General features: G+C 32.0%; 1 protein-coding gene and 1 non-coding gene across 25 annotated transcripts in view; one reads left to right on the top strand and one right to left on the bottom strand.

Annotated features, from left to right (window-relative positions):
• Window positions 1-21,246, bottom strand: part of LOC129798300 (polypyrimidine tract-binding protein 2) — a 712,220-nt gene that overhangs the window by 271,873 nt on the left and 419,101 nt on the right. The gene's annotated exons all lie outside the window — the stretch shown is intronic.
• On the top strand, window positions 11,169-11,241 carry Trnat-agu (transfer RNA threonine (anticodon AGU)). The gene has a single exon. It is a non-coding gene; the product is annotated as a tRNA-Thr (tRNA).

Consider the following 21,246-nt stretch of genomic DNA (forward strand, 5'->3'; position numbering starts at 1 on the left):
CTGCGTTGTCATATGCATTTTTTAAATCAAAAGCTTCCAGAAGCTAGTTATAAATAAATTTGAATAGTTTATGTCCATAAAAGAAATTAGAACATTTTAATACTGCTTAGATTTAAATGTTCTAAATGATTCCAATAATAAAACATCATTTAATGAAACATTTAATAAAACCGATTGGTTTAATAACTGGACTTAGAATTATGAAGTTAATTTGTTTATTTTGCGAATGTACTAATTTTTGTACTAAATTATTGTACAATGGGGCATTTTTATACACGTTTTTTTTGTTTCTATGGGTTCTATTGATTTTAACCCTTTAACGACAAGACACTTTTTACGGACTGAAAATCATCAATAAAAATTAAATTGAGAAACATAATCAATGATTTACATCTAACCGTGGAAAGTCCAACAGAGTGTGATTCGGTGTATTTTGTTATTCTATGAAAGATAGGGACAAAAATAGCCCAAAAAATTAAGTAATTTTTCTGACAATACCAATGAATAATATTTTTCGCTTTAATGAAAAATATTACGTATGATTATTGTAGTTTTTATTGCCAAAAGGGTCTTGCTTTAAAAAAATTGGAAGTATAAAAAATAAATAAAATAAATTATGAATTTGAGAATTTAAAAATTCGCCATTTTTTTTATTAAATATTTACTACATAGCAAATACACTGAGTGAGAGAAATCCGAAAAGTTAAAATAACATTCCGGAAATGTTAATTTTACCCTGCAGTATTGATCCGAAATCGGTGTAAATATTTCGCTTTTTAGGTGTATTAGGGGTTAAAGTTACCCTTTTCATTTTAATTTTACCCTTTAAAATGTGTAAAATTAACATTAAAAAATGTTGATATATTTTTATACTTAAAAACTGTGAAAGTTATGAGGAAAAAAAGTTAATCGCAGCCCCGTTTTTTCTCAGTGTAGCTAGAGACTTTCAAAAAATATTCTAGTTTTCTTCAACCTTCTACTTTGCAATTATGTACAGACATAAGAAAAAAGTAACTTCAGGTAGTCAGGAAAAATTGTTTTCTTTATGGGACACCGGTGTTCCAATCGTCCTTAAAGGGTTAAAGTAGCCATAATATAAGTTAATCTTTTAAATTCATCTTCAAACGCATTGTATTTCTTTCCAAAGCCTTGCCCATTCCACCATTGCTAAGCTTGAAATAAAAAATTCTATATAAAATTGTCCCATCCCCTTTTATCTGAAAAAAAGCTAAGGTTAATTTCTTAAGATTACTTTGGACTTTGGATGTTGAGGGGCTTGTTGATTTTCAATCCAATATTGTTAATTTAAATTGCTATTCACCTCGATGCTGAGCATTTACCCTGGGTTTTCTTTCCTCATTTCTTTCTTTCTTTCTTTTTTTTTAATAAACTTCAGCTCATGAAAAAAACAACCCAAAAAGTCTCCACCTGCTGTCACCCAAAGTTAGTGTATGATTTTTAATTCGTAAAATAAGCGCTGAGGATGAAATTTCTAATTTTATGGAAATGAGCATCTCTAGGAATTTCCCTTCCGTGAATTCACCCGAAATGATATTGCCAGCAGCAGCCAGTAGAGAAAAAAAATTGTCCAAGAATTTTCACAATATTCTTTTAAGGCTCTCCCCTCATTGTATAGCCCAGGAAGGACTCTAATTGAGCTTTGTTTTTTTTTGGAGGGGGGGGGGGGGGTAGAAAATTCATGAGACAGGGAAAGGTGAAAAATTCTCGCAATGACTCGATTTTTAATCCCATTTTCAAGTTCGTTGAGATTGGTTGAGTGACCGCAGAAACTTTCCCTTTTTCTTTTCCCTTTTAGAGAGTGTCAATGGGCGAGAAAATGGGAAGGGGAAGGCTAGGGGGAAATTGAGGAAAAATTCACCATGATTTTTTTTCTTGCATAAGGACAAGCTTGAAAATGGATGTGGAAGGAGATTAAACAGGTGAAGAAACATTTTCCCTCATCATTTTATTGTATGCTTAAGCTCTTCCCGCAAACCATTCATACATCGTTGAGTGCTGAAAGGAAAGCTTGTTCTATTCATCGTACTTTCCAGGCATACACAATGCACCAAGCATGAGACACACAAGAAATCTGGGATGAATGGGGTTAGAGGTCGAGTAGGGGATGAAAGAAGAAAAAAAAATGGAACATGAATAGAAAAGATATATAGGAGAGAGAAAAAAAACCCCTCGAGATTCTATTAAAATTTCATCTCAAATGCAATTACCCAATTAAATTATTTTTCTTCTATCATAGAAAATAATCCTATTATTTTCAGGGTGGAAGTTTTAAATAAACATTTCATAGTTTGGCAATAAAATACACAAAAAACAGTCAAATGGGGTACAAAAGAGCTGATATGAGAGGATCTCCTCTCCATATATGTCCACTCAAACTACCCCCCATTCTTTGACGGCTGGGATACAAACACACCAAAATTCCACAAGAATGAACTAATTATACATTTGTGCAGTGTTTACCTTTTGCCCCGAAAAACATTATAATGCCCCTGAATGGGTAAAACATGGTATACTTGCAAACAATGTTGCACAACTCAATGGGGACGCCAGGTGAGCTTTTCTGCATATTGACTATATATACATAGAAATACATATAGCAAAAATGACTGTATAATAAATTTACAAACTAATAATTACGCTGATTAAAAGGTCTCATCGATTAATAATGTACATTTTTGATCTCTCTCACTCTCCTACCCTCAATTGTTTTTTTTTTTTTTGATATGTTTTGTACCCTCTCATTGTTGTGGCTTTCAAACCATGACAAACTTTTGTCACAGAATTAATTAAACTTGTATTAATAATTCCATGCGGCATACGTGTCACTGGGTGTTATTTAATTGAAATTAATTTTCATATAAAGGAGGGTGGCTTTTTTGGTTGGAGGGAGGCCACTGAAAGAATTCCCCAAAGAATGCATCAAAGTGATAAATTGCTGGGGCTGAAAGTTCGCCAGGCTAAAAGCACCATATAGAAATGCTTTCGTGTATGTAGGAGAATGTCTTAAGATATAGGAGGAATATAAGAATGTTTCATAGTTGAAAGAATTTAAAATTTTCAAATTCTAAACTGAAGCTTAATTAGTCAAAAAAACAGAAATTTTTTTATGAACACTGAGAGAAATCTGAAAAAGTTAAAATAACATTCCGGAAATGTTTATTTTACCCTGCAGTATTGATCCGAAAACGGTGTAAATATTACCCTTTTTAGGTGTATTATGGGTTAAAGTTACCCTTCTTTCATGTTGATTTTACCCTTAAAGGGTGTAAAATTAACATTAAAAAATATTGATATATTTTTACACCCAAAAAGTGTAAAAGTAATGACAAAAAAAAAGATAATCGCAGCCTCTTTTTTTCTCAGTGAAGTATATTATTGAGGTTTATAAAATTAAATAAAATGATAATCAGATTGAACATCTTATAGAACAATTAGGCCTTATCTCTGGTAACTTTACAGTAGTAATGTTCAAACGAAAAATAAATTTAGTTGTACCGCAGATTAGCTATATTTTAGAGTTAGAGTTAAACCAGATTTAGGGGAAAGCGCGCTACTAAGGGGTATATTGTGTAAGTGGCTCTCACAGTGCCCCGTGAGCGGCGATCGGTAAAATTGTGCCGATCTGGAAGTAAAAATCGACACATTAAGGGCAGAATCACATTGACAGTAAAATGCTCAAGTATTTCATTAATTTACGCGTTTTCATTGCAATTCTTTCGCAAATTTCCGTTTACCGTATTACCATATCTCATTATCGGTGGCACTAGGTGAAAATAATATAAAAAATTGAGGAAATAGAAGGAAAATACGATAAACGGTCAGGAAAAAGACTGTACAAGAAATTATTCATACAGTTTTTTAGCTCACCGTTTATCGCATTTTCCTTTTATTTTTCCAATTTTCTTATATTATTTTCACCTAGTGCCACCGAGTGTGAGATAAGGTAATACGGTAATTGTGAATTTGCATAAGAATTGCAATGAAAAAGTGTAAATTAACGAAATACGGTGACCATTTTACGGTCAATATGATTCTGCCCTAAAAATATTTTGTTAAGAAATCGACAGATCGGCACAATTTGGCCAGAAATTGAAAGATCAGCATGTTGAACATTCCATATTTATCAACAAAAATCGACAGATCAGAACGGTTTTAGCAAAGAATCGGCAGATTTAAGTGTCAGTTCGTTCTTATGAAGTATAACGTTTTTTTTATACTCGTGTAATATTATAAATTTTCTACAGACAATTCCAGTGCAGTGGTAAATTTTAATGTACTGTACTAGAAACACTAATTTTGCACGCTACCTACAGACGACTCAAGCCTCGGACAAGTCTTTTTTGTCAATATGTTTTTAGTGAATTTGACGCAATGTAATATTATTATTTTAATACCTAGTCCAGTGCCTCAAATTTCCTGTGTGAACCATGGGTAAAATCCATTAAAAAAATGGATAAAAAAAGTTTTCCAAAGCTTAAGTCGTCCGAATGTAGCGCGCTTCCTCTAATTATTTTCTACGGATGTATAAACCGAATTGTGATTTACGAACGTTACCGTAAATACAAGTGATTTTGCCCCTTGTGTTTCGGAAGCTCTCTTCTTGAGGATAGTCTTCAATGAATAAATGTAGTACATATGATCGGTAAATGCTATCCTTAAGTGCTGCAATTAAAGAAAAACTTACGAACAGTAGAAGGTGACAATAATTCATTTTACGATAACCCCATAGGGGAAAGTGCACATGCTTGATACGCTTGATACCATTGAAAGCTTCGTAATGACTAAATTTTTCCTATGTTTCTCAATAAACGTGACTTATTTGACGTTGAATTATTTTTTAAAAAAATTGGCCACATTCCCATAGTTTTTAAAATATGGTTGCGATGAGTTACATATATATTATGAAACATAGAATATTCAGTCATTACGAAGCTTCCAATGGTATCAAGCATGGGCACTTTCCCCTACTTCGGCTTCGGCTTTTCTGCCATGCCAGTAAAAGTTGGTTTATCAATTTTCACGTTCAATTTAGCAAGATTCCACGGCTTATCCTCGTTTTTGGATTATCTTGAACTAACAAACTTGGTAGATAAGGTAAAAAATCTTTAAAATAAAATGAGAATCTTTATTGTGAATGTGGTAGTCGGAATATTCAAGATTGAACAAATTAATTGAATTGAAAATTCAATGTTAACCCATCAAAAACGATTGCAACACCGGTGTCACATAAAGAAAATGATTTTTTATCAATATATAATGTTAAAAAGAACGCCAATTTAATGCCAATAGTATAAAATTTCATCAATCTTGCATTTATAGTTTATGAATAATTTTTAATATTTTTTCTATATTTTTATTTTTTTTTTTAAATAAAAAACTCTTGGTACCAGCAACTACAATAATTTATATATAGGAAAAACTGGGGCACCACCAAACAAGGGGTAGCACCAAACACGGGGTAGCACCAAACACTAATTTTTATTTTTACACTACTTGGACTATCTCGACCATTTCTTCAGTGGACATGCATCCCTATAATGCCTATAAATTTCATTAAGTCTTATCCTATGAAGTCGAATATCCGATTAAAAAATCGCAGTGTTTGGTTCTACCCCGTGTTTGGTGGTGCCTCAGTTTCCCCTATTATTTTCTACAGGAATGAGAAGCATCATTCTTAATCAATCTTAATCTTAATAATTTGAAAAGTTATTTTATTAGCTATACGGGGAAGCCTGCTACTTCGAACGAATCAAGCTTAAAACAAATAATTTTTTAATAAGGGAGACCGGGGCAGAATTAGCCACGTATAGTAACAGATAGTGGTAACTTATAGTTTGCCTTCGAAGAAATATTGAGGAAACCATTTAATTCCTTAATATTCGTTGAAATATTTATCAGACTTATGCAAACATTTTTTGTACAAATTATACGCAATTAAAAATTTCATTTGGTGGCTAATTCTACTCCTGTGTCCCCTATGTTTTTAGTTAATTTGACTCGTTATAATGTTATATGTTAATAACTATTTCGATTTCGTGAATTACATGAAAAGAACCACGGGAACAAAAGCCTAAAAAACATAGAAAAAATTGAATTCTCCGATGTTTAAGTTGTCCCAAGGTAGTGCGCTTTCCCCTATAGATTTTTTTTGTCTATGAAGGTTCTAAAATTACCTCTGATTGATTTTTGCAATTGGGCTTTTTTCTGTATTTTTAAATTTGAGTTCTAGCTTCGCAATTGGTTTGCGGAACAAAATTTAATCATAATAAGATCCAGTTTCATTTAAAATTTGGGGAAAAAGCCCATCTTCAAATCTGCCGTAATTCAATCGTGCCCCACTCCCCCCTATCAATTCAATGTGAAGCAACAGACTCAATCACCCTCCCTGTATCAAACATTTAGCATTGCTTTGACATTTAATTACTAATTAATAAGTGGCATATAATAAGGTCGCAAATGGTGTACGAATTAATCTAACAACAATTTCATTAGGAAATTCCAAATGATTTCCCATTAAAGCAGAAACTGGGAAAGTTCAACATATATTCGAATAAGTTAATAAAATGAAATTTAAAATTCATTCATTCATTCATTCATTTTCAACCGCTTATCCCTATTGGGGTCGCGGGCGAAATTTAAAATTATTTAATAATTTCCAAATTATTAATTCGAATATAAAAAGGTAATTATAAATAATAAATATACTTGTAGCTATTTATATAGGTATCATATAAACATTAAAAGAAATTAATAAAATAACTGAAAGAAAATAAGTTTTATCAGTTCTCTATATTTAATTCATTTTGCATTTTACGCATTTATTGCATATTGTTTATTTAAACTTTCTATTGAAAAACATGCAAAAAGTTCTCTGTGAATCAATTTTCATGTTAATTTTCAGTTCAATATATTTAAAAAACAGTTTTTAAATTTTTGTTGTTCTTGCAATATATAAAATATATTACCTTCTTTTATTATTACTATATTTACGGGTATTGATATCATCGCCCTTAGGTTTGTTTGCTGAATGAATTCTGTGCGTTTTTTATTTATTTTGAGTAAAGGACGAGATAACTAAAACGCTTTGCTTTTAATTTTTATTTTGACATTTTTTAAAAATATTTTTGTATAAGAAAATTTATATAATTCTCGGTGGTACTTTTTTATTCCATTTACTGGCCGCTCGTCTTACTCGTTTACTTTTAAAGGAAAGCTTTTTATTTAATACGATCTCTTTTTGATTTAGAATAGAGGTGTGCAAAAACCGTTGAAATCGAATTAACGTCAAAATAAGTTTGTTATAGTAGCGTTTTCACCATTGACGCACATGTTTCATTTGACGTTTACTCGGTTTCAACGGTTCTTGCACGTCTCATGATTTAGAAATACATTTTCAAACGCTTTGCACGACTTTTTTTCGTTTTTGCAATCTTGAAAGTTTCTGAGCAGGTACATTAGAATCAGTTTATTTCCAGATTTTCATCAGGCAATAACAATTTTTCTTAATTTAGTTTTTTTTTTGTATGTCTTTTTCAAAGTGTCTACTGTTTATTTATGAAGTTAAATAGTTCTTAATCGTTACGTCAAATTCTAGTAATGCTATGTGGCAATTTAGTAGAATGACAATCGAATTTTGGATTTATGTCAGCAGGAAAAATCGAAAATTTCTTTTATCTGGCTTTTAATGAGTATCAACAAAACGAAACGGACAAAACGTATAAAAAAATATCGTAGACGTGAATGACTTTGTCCTAGATGGGTCATTTCGCCCCTCTATCGTCCATTAACATTTTTAATTTTAATGTTTGAGAACGATCTTTACCGATTAGACATTGAGGCCATTTACACTGCCGCATAAGATTGAGATTGAATTGTCCCAAAATCGGTTTTTGGAACAATTCAGTCAAAATCTAATACGACAGTCTAAATGACCTCAATGAAATCGTTTAGATTGCGACCTTAGATTAAGACTTAATTATTCGAAATCCGATTTTGGAACAGTTCAATCCCAATCTAATGCGACGGTGTAAATAGCCTCATTGTAGACCGGATCGGTAAAGACCATGCTTAAGACCTAGAATTCAAGAAAGGCTTACGAACAGGAGGGGCACAGAATCACCAACAGAGTACAAAGTCACCCGTATCTACGGTACTAAAAAAATATTAACAATTATTGGAAGTAATCAATCGACTCCATATCTGAGCGATATGTCAACAGAAAATATGTTGTAACTAATTTTGCCAAAGAAAATATATCTTGATTCACGTATACACTGATTTGAGAATTTACAAATTACATTACTATCTTGTTTTTCTCTCGTTTTCTCCGAATCAATTACCTCGTCGCATTTTCATTCTTGCTAAGCTTATTTAAAATTTATATGAAAATAAATTCGTATATTCTACGAACCATAACAAACATCATTCTCTCTTTTCCAAAAATAGAAAATTCTATTCATTAAAACATTTATTAAAGAGAAGATAAGCTCAATCACTTTATGATACAGTCTTCCTGATTTTCACTTTTGATCTCCCATGTATTCCCCTTTTTCAATGAAAAACCGAAATATTTGTAAATTGATATTTTTTGTGTACCCTCTTTCAGTATCCAGTACGCATATGTGGAAGAGAGAGTATACCTTTTTGAAATACAATCCAGGAGAACCACCCTTTATATATATTTTCCCGGAATATGGGGGGATCTAATAGTGGTATGAGTGTACTTGAAGATGGAACTGAAAGCTCTTCAACTACGGGAGATGAATGGAGAAAAAAGCCACGAGTCAAAATACATTGTGTAAAAGGGCTCAAATTTGAGCGCTCGAGGGAGAAATTCCGCATTCTTGGATGGTGTCTTTTGCTATTCCTCTCTAAGAAAAAAGAACCCCCTTCTTAACTTTCACAGTCTCGAACAGTAGAATTTTCCAAATATTGAACAGAATTTGAGAAAGAAGCCCAGAGCAGCCTGTTGATTAAAGAGGCAATTATCGGATGAGAAAAGATTGCTTATGAGAAGTATTTCGTGTATTGAAGGATTTTCTGGAAGGATTGGCCCCAATTGCTAAAAAAATTAAGATAAATCCTCTCCTTCACACAGTGCTGAAGCCATTGAAGCCCTCTAGTCTGACAAATGTAGGAAAAAAAAGCTCTAGCAAAAGGAAGCAATCAAGTGCCATTGACGGTGAGTGACGCGATTTTATTTTTTCAATTGTGAAATGAAGGGCAGAAAATCAAGCAAAAGCTCTAAAAATGTTTCAACTGCTTTTCTCCACGTTCTTTTCATCCCACTTCAGAAGCTTTCCACGCTATTATTTTATCCATTGCTTTTTGAGCTTTTTCCCACACGTAAAAATCCAATACTAGCATGAAGTGGTAAATTTATGAGGTTAGAATTAGACACTGAAGATTCCGAAACTCAATTTAAAGACGAGACGTACTGTATGAAAAATGGATGTTTGGCTACATGTAAATACCACGAAGAGAAACGGAGAATAACTAAATTTTAAATTGAAAAATTCAAATACCAAAGAAGAACTTATTCTTAAACTTTTAGATCACCTTAACCCAGAGGTATGCAAGAACCGTTTGAAACCGAACCAACGTCAAATGAAACTTGTACGGTCAATAAAACGCTACCTGAACAAACTTATTTTGACGTTTATTCAGTTGCAAATGTTCTTGCATACCCCTACCTTAAACTAACAGAAAACTAAGCCACGCCCTTTTACGGAATTACAGTCTAGAGAACTTAATTGTGTCATAATTTTTAATGTACAATAAGGGTATAATAATACGTCACTATTTGGAATATTAGGACATACCATAATTGAAAATACATCAGTAGATCAAAATACATAAATAGACTTAAAAAATTTAGCCACGCCCCTTTATACAATACAATTCCAATAGTATCAACACTGAGAGAAAAACAGGGGTGCGATTAACTTTTTTCCTCATAACTTTAACACTTTTTAGGTGTAAAAATATATCAACATTTTTTAATGTTAATTTTACACCTTTCTAAAGGTAAATTTAACATGAAAAAGGGTAACTTTAACCCCTAATACACCTAAAAAGCACAATATTTACACCGATTTCGAATCAATACTGCCACGTAAAATTAACATTTCCGAAATGTTATTTTAACTTTTTCGAATTTCTCTCAGTGCAGTAAAAAAAAACAACTTCACAAATAAATTTGAAAATTCTTCACAATGTAAACTTAAACTAAATTTTTTATGAAGACTTCAATTGATAAGTTTAGATTAAAAGTGAATATAGGGGTAAAATCTCTGTGGAATATCTAACCTTTCAGAACTATTTTCCATGTGCCCAAAGATAATGGGCATGAAAAAGGGAAGGGTTCATTGAAACATTGCCACAGTTTGTCATCCCACATGTCTGCACTTTGTCTGCCCAGGTGTATGATGATTCCACAGAGAGATATACAATCTCAGGCTTGGTGGAGCAACAAGAGTCTACTGGAGCTTTACATGTGGATTAAATTCTATTCAATCCTGATGGGATCAGAAATTTGCCACAGCTTATGTCTCACTGTGATTACACTACAAAATTCCCATCTCGCTCCCACTTGAGAGGAAGATTCAAGCACTGATTAATTTTCCACTGAATCTCTCAAAATCCACCCACCCATTTCTGCACCAAAGTCCCCCTTTTCACCCATGTTTTCAAAGTTAATTTCTCGATGAATATATTGGACTGAGAGAGTGGAATTGGACAAGTAAAATGAGGAGAATGCAATGCAGTTTACTACAAGATGAAGATGAAATTGTCTTTCTGCACATAACTTATTATACTTCAATCAAATTCTACTTTATAGAGTAAACACATTCCTTATATATATAAAAAGATTTTCCAATATTTTCCTGCATCAGGATTTTTTGTGAACTAACTAGAAATGAGAAAATTGATTGTCTGTATTGGAACTTTAATTTTAAAATCGCACATTTTACACAGAGGAAGGATTTAATCTTTTTGGCAAGTTTCATCCTTGAAGAATTTTTGGTCACGCCCTTTTCAAGGATTATAACCCACTATACCTAGCATTTTAACGTTTTACATTAAAATAATAGGTAAAGGTAATAAATAAAACTAAAGGTCGTGTAGCAAGTCAAGCAGCGCATGTGGCCTCTATAGCTCAGTTGGTAGAGCACTCGTCTAGTTAACGAGAGGTCTCCAGTTCGATTCTGAGTGGAGGCAGGAATTTTTCCTATCTCCACTGAGAAAAAAAAACTGGATGATTTGAGTGTCATTTGCTCTGATTGACGATTTCTCTGTACATTAAAATAATATGACGGTTTTATTTGCGAAATAATCCTATCATTTTTATCTCAAACTGTGACCAAATAGATTTCCTATGTAAGCCAGGCCACGCCCCCTACAAGTATATGGTAATATTGCAAGATTTTAGAGTGTACCTAATAATTATACGTAATATACCTACAGAGAATCAAAAATATGATCATTTATCACGAAAGATTATCAAATATAAAATACACTAAAGAAAAAATAAATAAGCAATGCCCATTTTTCTAAATAATATATCTACTAAAACCCGCAATTCTATCAATTACACCGAAATGCCAGTAATATTATGCAATACTTTTTGTGGACTTAGTGTCTCAATATTTAAAAATAAAAAAAAAATGAGAAAGCCTATTAATGTCACTCAACATTTTTTAAAGAGGCGTGGCCTAAAATTATTATTCAATAAATCCACATAATATATAGACAGCTCCATTCAATGACAATATAAGTCAATTTACTCTTCTTTTTCTGTCAGATAAATATGTTATTCCTACTAGGGTGAAGGGAACACCTATTGACACTTCAAGAACTCGTTTCAGGACCTATTGACACCCTACTCTGTACTATTTGGAATACGAAATTTAAACACTTATTCTTATCGAAAAACTCAGATTAATGAAAAAACGTCTACTTACATTTTATTAGATACATTAAATAAACTTCAACATTTTGACAAAAGTGTCAATAGGGGTTCCTTGTCGAATAGGTGTTCATTCGACCCTACCAGGTTAAAATTTGATGCTGATTCGACGTGATGCTGACAAAGCAAAGAAATTTTCTAACTCCAAATGACTCTGCTTCAAAGTTGTCATTTTAAGACAGCATAGCGTGAAATGGAACTTTCGATATAGAATTGTTTACAAGTTGGAGTCTCTCAGACTTTCATCTTTCTCACCATAAACTTTAAAAAGTGATGATAAAAGCGTATAATTATCATTCTTCAAATACAACTTCTGCAGTGGGCGTGGCCTATACTTTCATTCATATAAAATCTCATAAAAAATTGGGAATCCTTTGCCTTGTATTAGGGCCTTGACAGACCTGAGGATTAAACGAGTGACGGCTTACACAGAAAAAATATTTTGTAAAAAAATTCGTAAATGTTTGTGAATTCCTATGGGGGAGTTACAAAATGCTCGTGAACCGTATAACCCACAAACAAGTTCGTAAAAGTTTGTACTTTTTCACAAACATTGTTCGTAACGTGATCATTTGACGAACATTTTTTTGTATTTTTCTTATCATTTGTTCATAAATACACAAAAAAATTTCGTAAAATTTGGTCATTTGTTCGTAAATGTTCGTAAAATGTTCGACAGGAAAACAAACATTTACGAAGAAATGACAAAATTTTTTGTGTGTTTACGAACATTTACGAACAATTGTTCGTAAAAGTACAAAAAAATGCTCGTCAAATGAACATGTTACGAACAATGTCTGTGAAAAAAGTACAAACTTTTACGAACATGTTTGTGGGTTATACGATTCACGAGCATTTCATAACTCCCCCATAGGAATTCACATTTACCAACATTTTTACAAAATATTTTTTTCTGTGTAGCGTAATTATATTCGATGTAATGGTTAATCTACATTTCCATCATTTTCCACTAGGTCGTCTCTCGGCTTAAGTCGTAAGTGTGGCTAGAGCATTATTCTCCTTCTGGATTTTAAATATCTCATAAATCACCTAACCTAACTACTTAAAGGGGCGTGTCCTAAATTATTTATAACAAGTAACGGTTTTTGATTCAAATATTGCAGTTTTCTTTTAGTTTTCTGTATTATTCCCGCTTATAACTCCCAAGCCATGGGCAAAATTATTGTAGCTTTAATTCTTGAAGCATTACTTTTAAAAATGGGCGTGGCTTATTTTTCTAAGGACCTAAACATAAACCGTGAGCAATGAAAATACTGAGGACGAGTTGCTTAAGCGGATGTCAATTATAAATACATATTTTAAGCATACAAATTCCTCAGAGGGCGGATCATAAAGTAATTGATGTATAATTGTTTATTCAAACAAAGGCAGAGCTTTAAAGAATTTCCAATATTGCCAATGATTGAAAATTGATCACTTTGAAACGCTTATCCTGGGCTCGATGTGGAAAAGTTGAAAAAGCTAAGAGGATGGAGATCAAAAAGTAAAAGGAGAAAACACTTTCCACTTTGTTGATGATGTTAATTACATTAAACACATTTGTTCCGGGCAACAGAGCGCAGTTAACAGCACACAAACCGACAAAACAAAGAGCACCCATCGTAGTAAATCCCAAAAGACACGATAAAATTCAACCCCATTGCTTCTCACCCCAAATATTCTGCTATCTTTCGCATAAGAAACTTCCCTTCCAAAGTACTTGAGAAAGGTTTGAGAATATGTGGTATAGTTGAGAAATCCAGAGAATCCCAACTTTCACATCCAACCCTTATATACTATCATACCTCTTCCTTTGATCGCATGTTCTTGTGGAATAATTTCTTCGTTGTTAGTCTAATTTGAGAGATTGTCTCCAATAATCTTAACACAATTTTGTAAATTTATACGTGTCGCTCAATTAGGTCCCAATTACAATAATACCCCATATTATGGAGGATTTAGGATCCATGGGAATTTGGGGATGGTGTTCTTTTGTAAATGATATTATGTCGTTGATGGCACCCCGGAGTGCCTTCAACAACGCGAAATGACATCAACAGTACATAGTAGCATCTCTTCTATTTCACTCATGTCACATTTTGATACTTTCCAAAAGGATGCTTTAGCAAAAGGGATATATTAAGGAGAAGAGATAGGAAGGGTTGCAAAACCTGCTCACTAAAATTCCCAACCAATTCTGCGAATAGGAGACAGTGGCACCAAGGAGAACTGGAGGAAAAGTTAATCTTGGCATACAAGTAGAGGAAATTCAATCTCATCAAAGATGACTTATGAAGAGGAAAAGATAATTAGCGTTTGAGGGCAAATTGATTTCACAACCCTCTAATAGGCATAATCGATTTCTAATCAACAACTTGTATACTTCCTTCTGTTTCACCATCAAACACTGAGGTAAGAGGAGTTGGTTAATTTTTTCAGAGGATGAGGGGATACATCGTATTCAAGGCATCTTGCCATGAGACTATTTGAGAATTTCAAATGGGGGAGACTTTCCAATTCATTTGTCCGTTTATCGTAACAACATACTTAAATGGTTCAGGGATATGTTGCCAATAAACACTTTGCGATGAAAGATAAACTTTGGCATTGTTCTAAATCTTATCATAAATGCCAATCTACGTTTATTTTAAATTAGAAGATGTTTTGGAAATTTAAATCTGCACCTGAGACTTAATTGTAAACTTATCGATTTTGAACTCTTGTTGATACCTCGCTCCTCGAAATGTGTAATAATTTCATTTTTGAGAAGGCTCTTCCATTTTCCCACACCTTTCTTCGCAGTATGAAAAATATTTTTTGGACTATTCAAAAAGTCTTAACGAAAATTGGTTCCAATCATAAGTAAATCGGTAATAAACCGATACTAGAATGGAAGTTATCGGTAAACTTTATGGCTCCGGCACACCTTTTAGATCAGGAAAATTTCATGAAGTCGAAATTCGAATTCCTTTCTTTCTCACATGCTTTGAATATGTCTATCTCATTCTCTTGTACTCTTTTTCTTCTTTTAAACATCACTCCAAATTCAATTTAGCTCAATCGAATTTGGTATGCGAAAGAATGAGATAGTCATATGCAAAACATGTGAGAAAGAAAGGGATTCGAATTTCGAGTTCATGAAATTTTCCTGATCTAAAAGGTGTGCTGGAGTCATTAAAATTTAAGACCAAAGTTGAGACGGTGATAGATGCTAAATTATTAGTCTATCTATCTTATTTTTTACAGCAAGAAAATTACGGCAAAATCTTTGTGGTCAGTAAAAAATTCTAATTGGTTAGTAAAAAAATCAAATTGGTCAGTAAAAAATAAAAGATTGGTCAGTAAAAAATCTAATTCGGTCAGTAAAAATAAAATATGGTCAGTAAAAAATTTAATAAAAAATCAGTATAAAATTAAATTTAGTAGGTAAAAAGTCAAATTTGGTCAGTAAAAAATCAAATTTGGTCAGTAAAAAGTCAAATTTGGTCAGTAAAAAACTTAAAAAGGAAAAATTAAATTTGGACGGTAAAAAATCAAAATTTGGTCCGTAAAAAATAAAATTTGGTCGGTGAAAAGTCAAATTTGATCAAAAAATTAAATTTAGTCAGTAAAGAATAAAATTTGGTAAGTATAAAATAAAATTTGGTCAGTAAAAAATCAAATTCGGTCGGAGAAAAATTAAATTTGGTCGGTATAAAGTTAAATTTGGTCAGTAATTTTTTTTAAATCAGTATAATGTGAAATTTAATCAGTGGAAAATTAAATATGTTCAGTGAATAATAATTTAGTCAATAGAAAACTAAAAGAAAATCAATAAAAACTAAAAATCAAATTTTATTTTTGCCTCCACCACACCTTTCAGATCGATAAAATTTCGTGAAATCAAAATTCGCGTCCCTTTCCTTCTCAAAACATTTGCATAAGTCCATCCTATTCTTTCGACTCCAAATTAGACTGAACAACATTCAATTTGGTGTGATGTTCAAAAGAAGAAGAAGAGTGCAGAAGAGTAGGATAGACATATGCTAAGCTTTTAAGAAAGAAAGTGATGTGAATATCGATTTTATAAAATTTTCCTGATTTAAAAGGTGTGCTGGAGCCATTACTGAACAAAAAGTCGCAGCCGAAAATTACTATGCAATTTATTGAAATGATTTGGAAAAACTGGAAATATTTTTAAATGATTTGTAAATTGATCAAAATCCGTATGGTACAAGGTAATGAACAAATAAACTAATTTAAAAACAAAAATTATTTAGAAAAAAATTTGGGAAAGTATCTCAGCTTTGCGAAGAGCTCGAATTCACGAGAAAAAGCTCTCACTCAGTGTAGACATTGGATGCTGGATGGCTTAAGATTTGTTCAATCCCAATTTCATCATTTAGTCGTAAAAACTCAATGGTTTAAATATTTGGTTGCACTAGGAGTGAAATTTTCAGATCAAACTTTTCGGTTTAAGGAAATTTTATATCTAATATATCATATTTCACTTTTCCTATTTGGGAAACTAAGTATTTCTGGGAAACCTCGTATTTTATCAGAAACTTTATGAGGTTAAGGGTGTAATGCGCCTCGGATCTGGGATAAAGGAAGATATTCTGTGTTTTGGAAAACTATCAGCCTTACAAACGGGACAAAGTTTAATTTATTGGATGACATGCTTGTCTGAAACGAGTAAAAGACGAATTGTAAAATACTAAATGACAAAATACGAAGTTTCCTAAATACGAAAAGTGAAATAAGAACACGTAGAATAAGTAGTTTTGAAATTCTATATGTTTCAGACCAACCTAGTTTCGAATTATGTTAGACTCGTTGTTTTCAAGATATTGTGATCAACTCGTTTATCCTTTTCGGTAATAATTATAAGAGATAAGCAATAAAAAATTAGCTAATATAAATTTTCTAAAATTTCCTTACATTTATTTATTTTATCCTATTTAAATACCCTTAGATACCCATTATAGTGTTCAAACAAATAAAAAAAGTAATAAACAGTTTTCGTGCAAAGAGAAGCGTGATATAAATACTCTTAATTATTTACAATAATTGATTTTTTTTATACCTTCTCGTAAAGAATTACATAGAAAAAATCGTAGCAAAGTTTAAGTAATATAATAAAAAACGATTAAAATGAGAAAATAAGAATAAAATAATTTCTTTTTCTCCTGTTAAACTATAAAAATCTTAAAATAATCCAATATTCAATCATAAATCTACGAAAATTTTAATAAAATACCCACTAAAGAATCTTGAAAAATACATTTACGTAATACAAGTTCGATTTAATGGTAAACTGATACAATAAATTGTGTCAAATCGAGCATTTCTCCATGTGACAGGGATAAGTTTTATCGTAGCGACACCAGAAAACCTCTTTCTCTCCCCCCAAAAAGGGAGCTTTTGAGCCAGTGAAAAGTGACGGTGACTTTAAGGTAAAATAATTCCAATCAAATAAATTAATTCCATCGTTTCCATACTCACAATTTTGCCTTTTCTCCCCCATCGTGGTGGATGGCAGTAAATAGGATTCGGAAAATGGGGAAGTATGGTTCTTATGTTTCTCTGTGGCTCACAAATAAACTACCCCTTTTGTAAATAAATTACTGTGGCAGAGCTTAATTTAACTAAAAACTTGGTTCTACCCAGCTATCGAGCTGAAATATTTTCGGGAGGGGTAGGTAAGTAGAGTAAGAATGCTGACAGCATAACTGAGAAAATTTACCATAAAATCGAATTGTATGCAGTGGGAAATAAGGCAATTCCTTAAGATGCTTTGAAATTTTCTTATGAGATATAGTCTTACACTTTATGAATATGATTGGAAAATATATAGAATTTTTGTTAAAAATAGCTGTATTACTTGTTTAACTGTTTTTTGTTTTTAGAAATTTGTTTACGATTCTGATGAATTTGCACGGTGGAATATTTATCCATCAGCCTTTGAAAGAAAAACCTCGAAAACAGATCGAATATTTCAATTGAATTTTCCACCAAACATTTGTGCAATAAATCCTCAGCCACGAAAATGTACAATTTTCCTGTCAAATTTCCTAATCACTGGACGAGGGGAAGTAATTTTGCAGTAGGGACAAAATTAATGAATAATTAGTTTGTGAATAGAAATTGAGGACGCAATTAAACTATTTGATATTTGATGGCCAATAGCGAAGAATGGTAAGAGGTTAATTTAAATGGCTGTATTCGTGGCCACAAAATTATACACTTTAACCGTTTGTTCATCGCGTAATGTTCGTCTAATTAACAAAATGCTAGCCGGATTGGATGAGGGGCAGCATCCCCAAATTGCAATTCCATTGTTTCATTCTGTTTACATTGGTTCACTCTACCTCATTGTGGATATGCTTTTCGAGTTTTAGACAAAGAAACAATACTACCCTAATGGAATTTCCAATTTTACTGAAACACTATCTAGAGTTCTTCTATTCCACAATAAACTAACAATAAAACTATCAAAGAACTTCCACTATAGTTCTGTTTTTAGGCAGTTTCATTTGTTTGAACTACATAGCGAGGAAAAATAACAATATTTTTCGATTATAAAAAAGCCATGAAATGTAGTTTGTTATATCCGACAATATCCGTTATTGGATTTTAAATTCAAATTTGTATTCCGTGCCGCAATAAACTTTACGACTAACAAAATATTTATACAATAACTATGAAAATTTTTTAATATAGTTAATTTTATAAAACCAAAAAATAGTTGTAAAAAATTAGTGTAAAATAAAGTTAATGAAAATGTAGAAAAATAATTATTTAAATCCCTTTTGTTAATTTAAATTTTATTTGAAGACTTATAAAATATTTTTTCAAAAGTATATTTATTTTTAAAAAAATTAATAACTTAATTCTTTCAAAATTTACGATCGAATTATCTGGAGAGTTACGTAATAGACATTTTGAAAGAATTTTACTACTTCAGTTTTTCAATCAATCTTGTTCATTATTATTTATTTGTAATCAAATTTCGTTTATATTTCTCAAGATTTGAATAAGTAAATATTTATAAAACAATTTTGAAAAAACATGTTCGATAAATTTTCAATTCTAGAGCATTATTTTTAGATTTAAAATGTCTAAATTATAAAAAAAAATTGCCCAAAGTATAAATTATTTATCTTGAAACGAAGTTTTGTTTTCTTTAAATTAAAAAAGTGCGAAAAACAGTATTTTTAAAATAGGGCTATTACCGTTACTTTCCCGATCCATCAACAATTGTGACCGATGAAGTCGGGTTCAGAATTAAAAGATCTTTCAAAAATGTCCAAATTTGTCCAAATCCGTTGAAAATTAGGCCCTCTAGGGTAGTTGACCTTTGACCTTGAATAATTCAAGATGGGGAATTTTCCGGTGATATGTGTCTAAGGACAAAATGTTCAGCTGGACTACCTCCAAAACATATCCAAAAATGAAGGAAATCGTCAGGGCCAATTTTTAGCAAGGTAAAAAAAAACATGTTTTTTGGAGGGATTAGAAGGGGTGGGGGGTAATTTGGGTAAGTTAGTTAGATAGAATGTATTGACTTGTGGGGGGGTCACCGAAGACCGGAAGTCAATATCTCTTACCGTTTGGCAGCTAGGATGGTGAGAAGTTGAAAAAAAGTCGATTTGGAAATTGCTCTCTCTTGGAGTTCGAGCAGTTAAAAAGAGAGCCCACTATTTAGAGATTTTTGTGTAACTCAAGTTAAATTCAAGTTTTGTACTAGATTTCAGAAATTCATTCATCAGTTACGAACAGTAGGAGGAAATGTGGTACCTTTGCAATGAGGAACCTTTGAAATAGCGCTTCTGGGTCTTTGGCGACCCCCCTTACCATAAGGTTAACATTATCTAGGACAACCTTCTTTCCATCTTCCTTCCCCTCCAAAACCAATTTTTTTTTGGTTTATTTCGAAAACGGGTCCTATATTCTTTTCTTACTAATAAAACTTGAAGATAGTCAAGGCAAATATTTCGTTCTTGAACACCTAGGGGGAAGTGGGGCAGCTTTCGCACAAACATATTGAGGAGCTATACTAATTTTGTGATATGTCTCAATTTCATTTAAATAATTTCAAAGCTGTCTCACATTCAAAGATGCTCCACTTCCCCCTATATTCGAAAACATTTCGGTATCGAATTTTCTAAGGTCAAAGTTAAACCGCTTTGGAAGGCCTATTTTTCAAACGATTTTATTAAATTTGCTTTTTTTGAAGATCTTGTAATTTCCATTCAATCACACAACGGATTCAATCAGTGATGAATTAATAAGGTACCGATAAATAATATATGTCTTTTTTTTCGAATTTACTTTTTTTACTTGACCGTATGCATTTAAACGATTTTTATTTTAAATTTCGGAATGGTTTTTAAAACTAAATCATTTTGATTTGTAGTAAACTGATATGCACCCAAATGTCATTCAAAAGGATAATAGACGGATAGCTCCTTCTTGTGAGTTCGAGCGCTCCTCAAAGCTGGGACTCTTTGCCATCTCTTTTTAGCTGAAACGGTCTCATCATTATGTAAAAATTGTTTTAGTATTGGTTTATGTAGCTCAAATAATTGTAAGGTCCAGTTCCGTTTAAGTAAAAGAAAATCAGTCTTTCACAGAAGCCCGAATACAAAAGTACCCTACTTTGTCCTATGATTTATGATACACATTTTGGTTATTCATTTTTTGCCCTTTATAAGGACTAGTTCATTTTTTTGCCTTTAGTACCATTTTTCTAAATTACTTCAATAGTTTTTTCTTCCGATCCCTAACCCTTACCTCTCCCCTATGATTTATTTATTTTTTAATAAATTTGAAAATGCTGGACTAATTAAAAATCTTAACTTAGATCAAATGTTTCAATACATATATGTATTAGGGGAATGTTGGCATGGTTCGCACAGAGTGAACCTTCAAACAACGCAAATTTTCTCTGTGTTTGCAAAGAGTTTAGTTCATCATTTCTTAGTCATAAGATAGATCTTTATTAAGCTCATGAGACGAGATAAGAAATGGTAGGTCAGCTCTTTGCAAACAAAGAGAAAATTCGCATCGTTTGAAGGTTCACTCTGTGCGAACCATGCCTACATTCCCCTACAAGGATTTCTAGTAACCGCTCAGATATCATTCCTAAACTTTAAATTATAGAGATAATGATGATTTCTTTTCCAAAGTTTTCTTTTTGACTTTTTAAAGTTTTGAGTGATACATTAATTATTTAAATTAACTATCTTTTAAATATCTTAATGTACAATCCATTT

Source organism: Phlebotomus papatasi, chromosome 1, assembly GCF_024763615.1.
Source record: "Phlebotomus papatasi isolate M1 chromosome 1, Ppap_2.1, whole genome shotgun sequence".
In the NCBI taxonomy this organism is placed as follows: Eukaryota; Metazoa; Arthropoda; class Insecta; order Diptera; family Psychodidae; genus Phlebotomus; species Phlebotomus papatasi.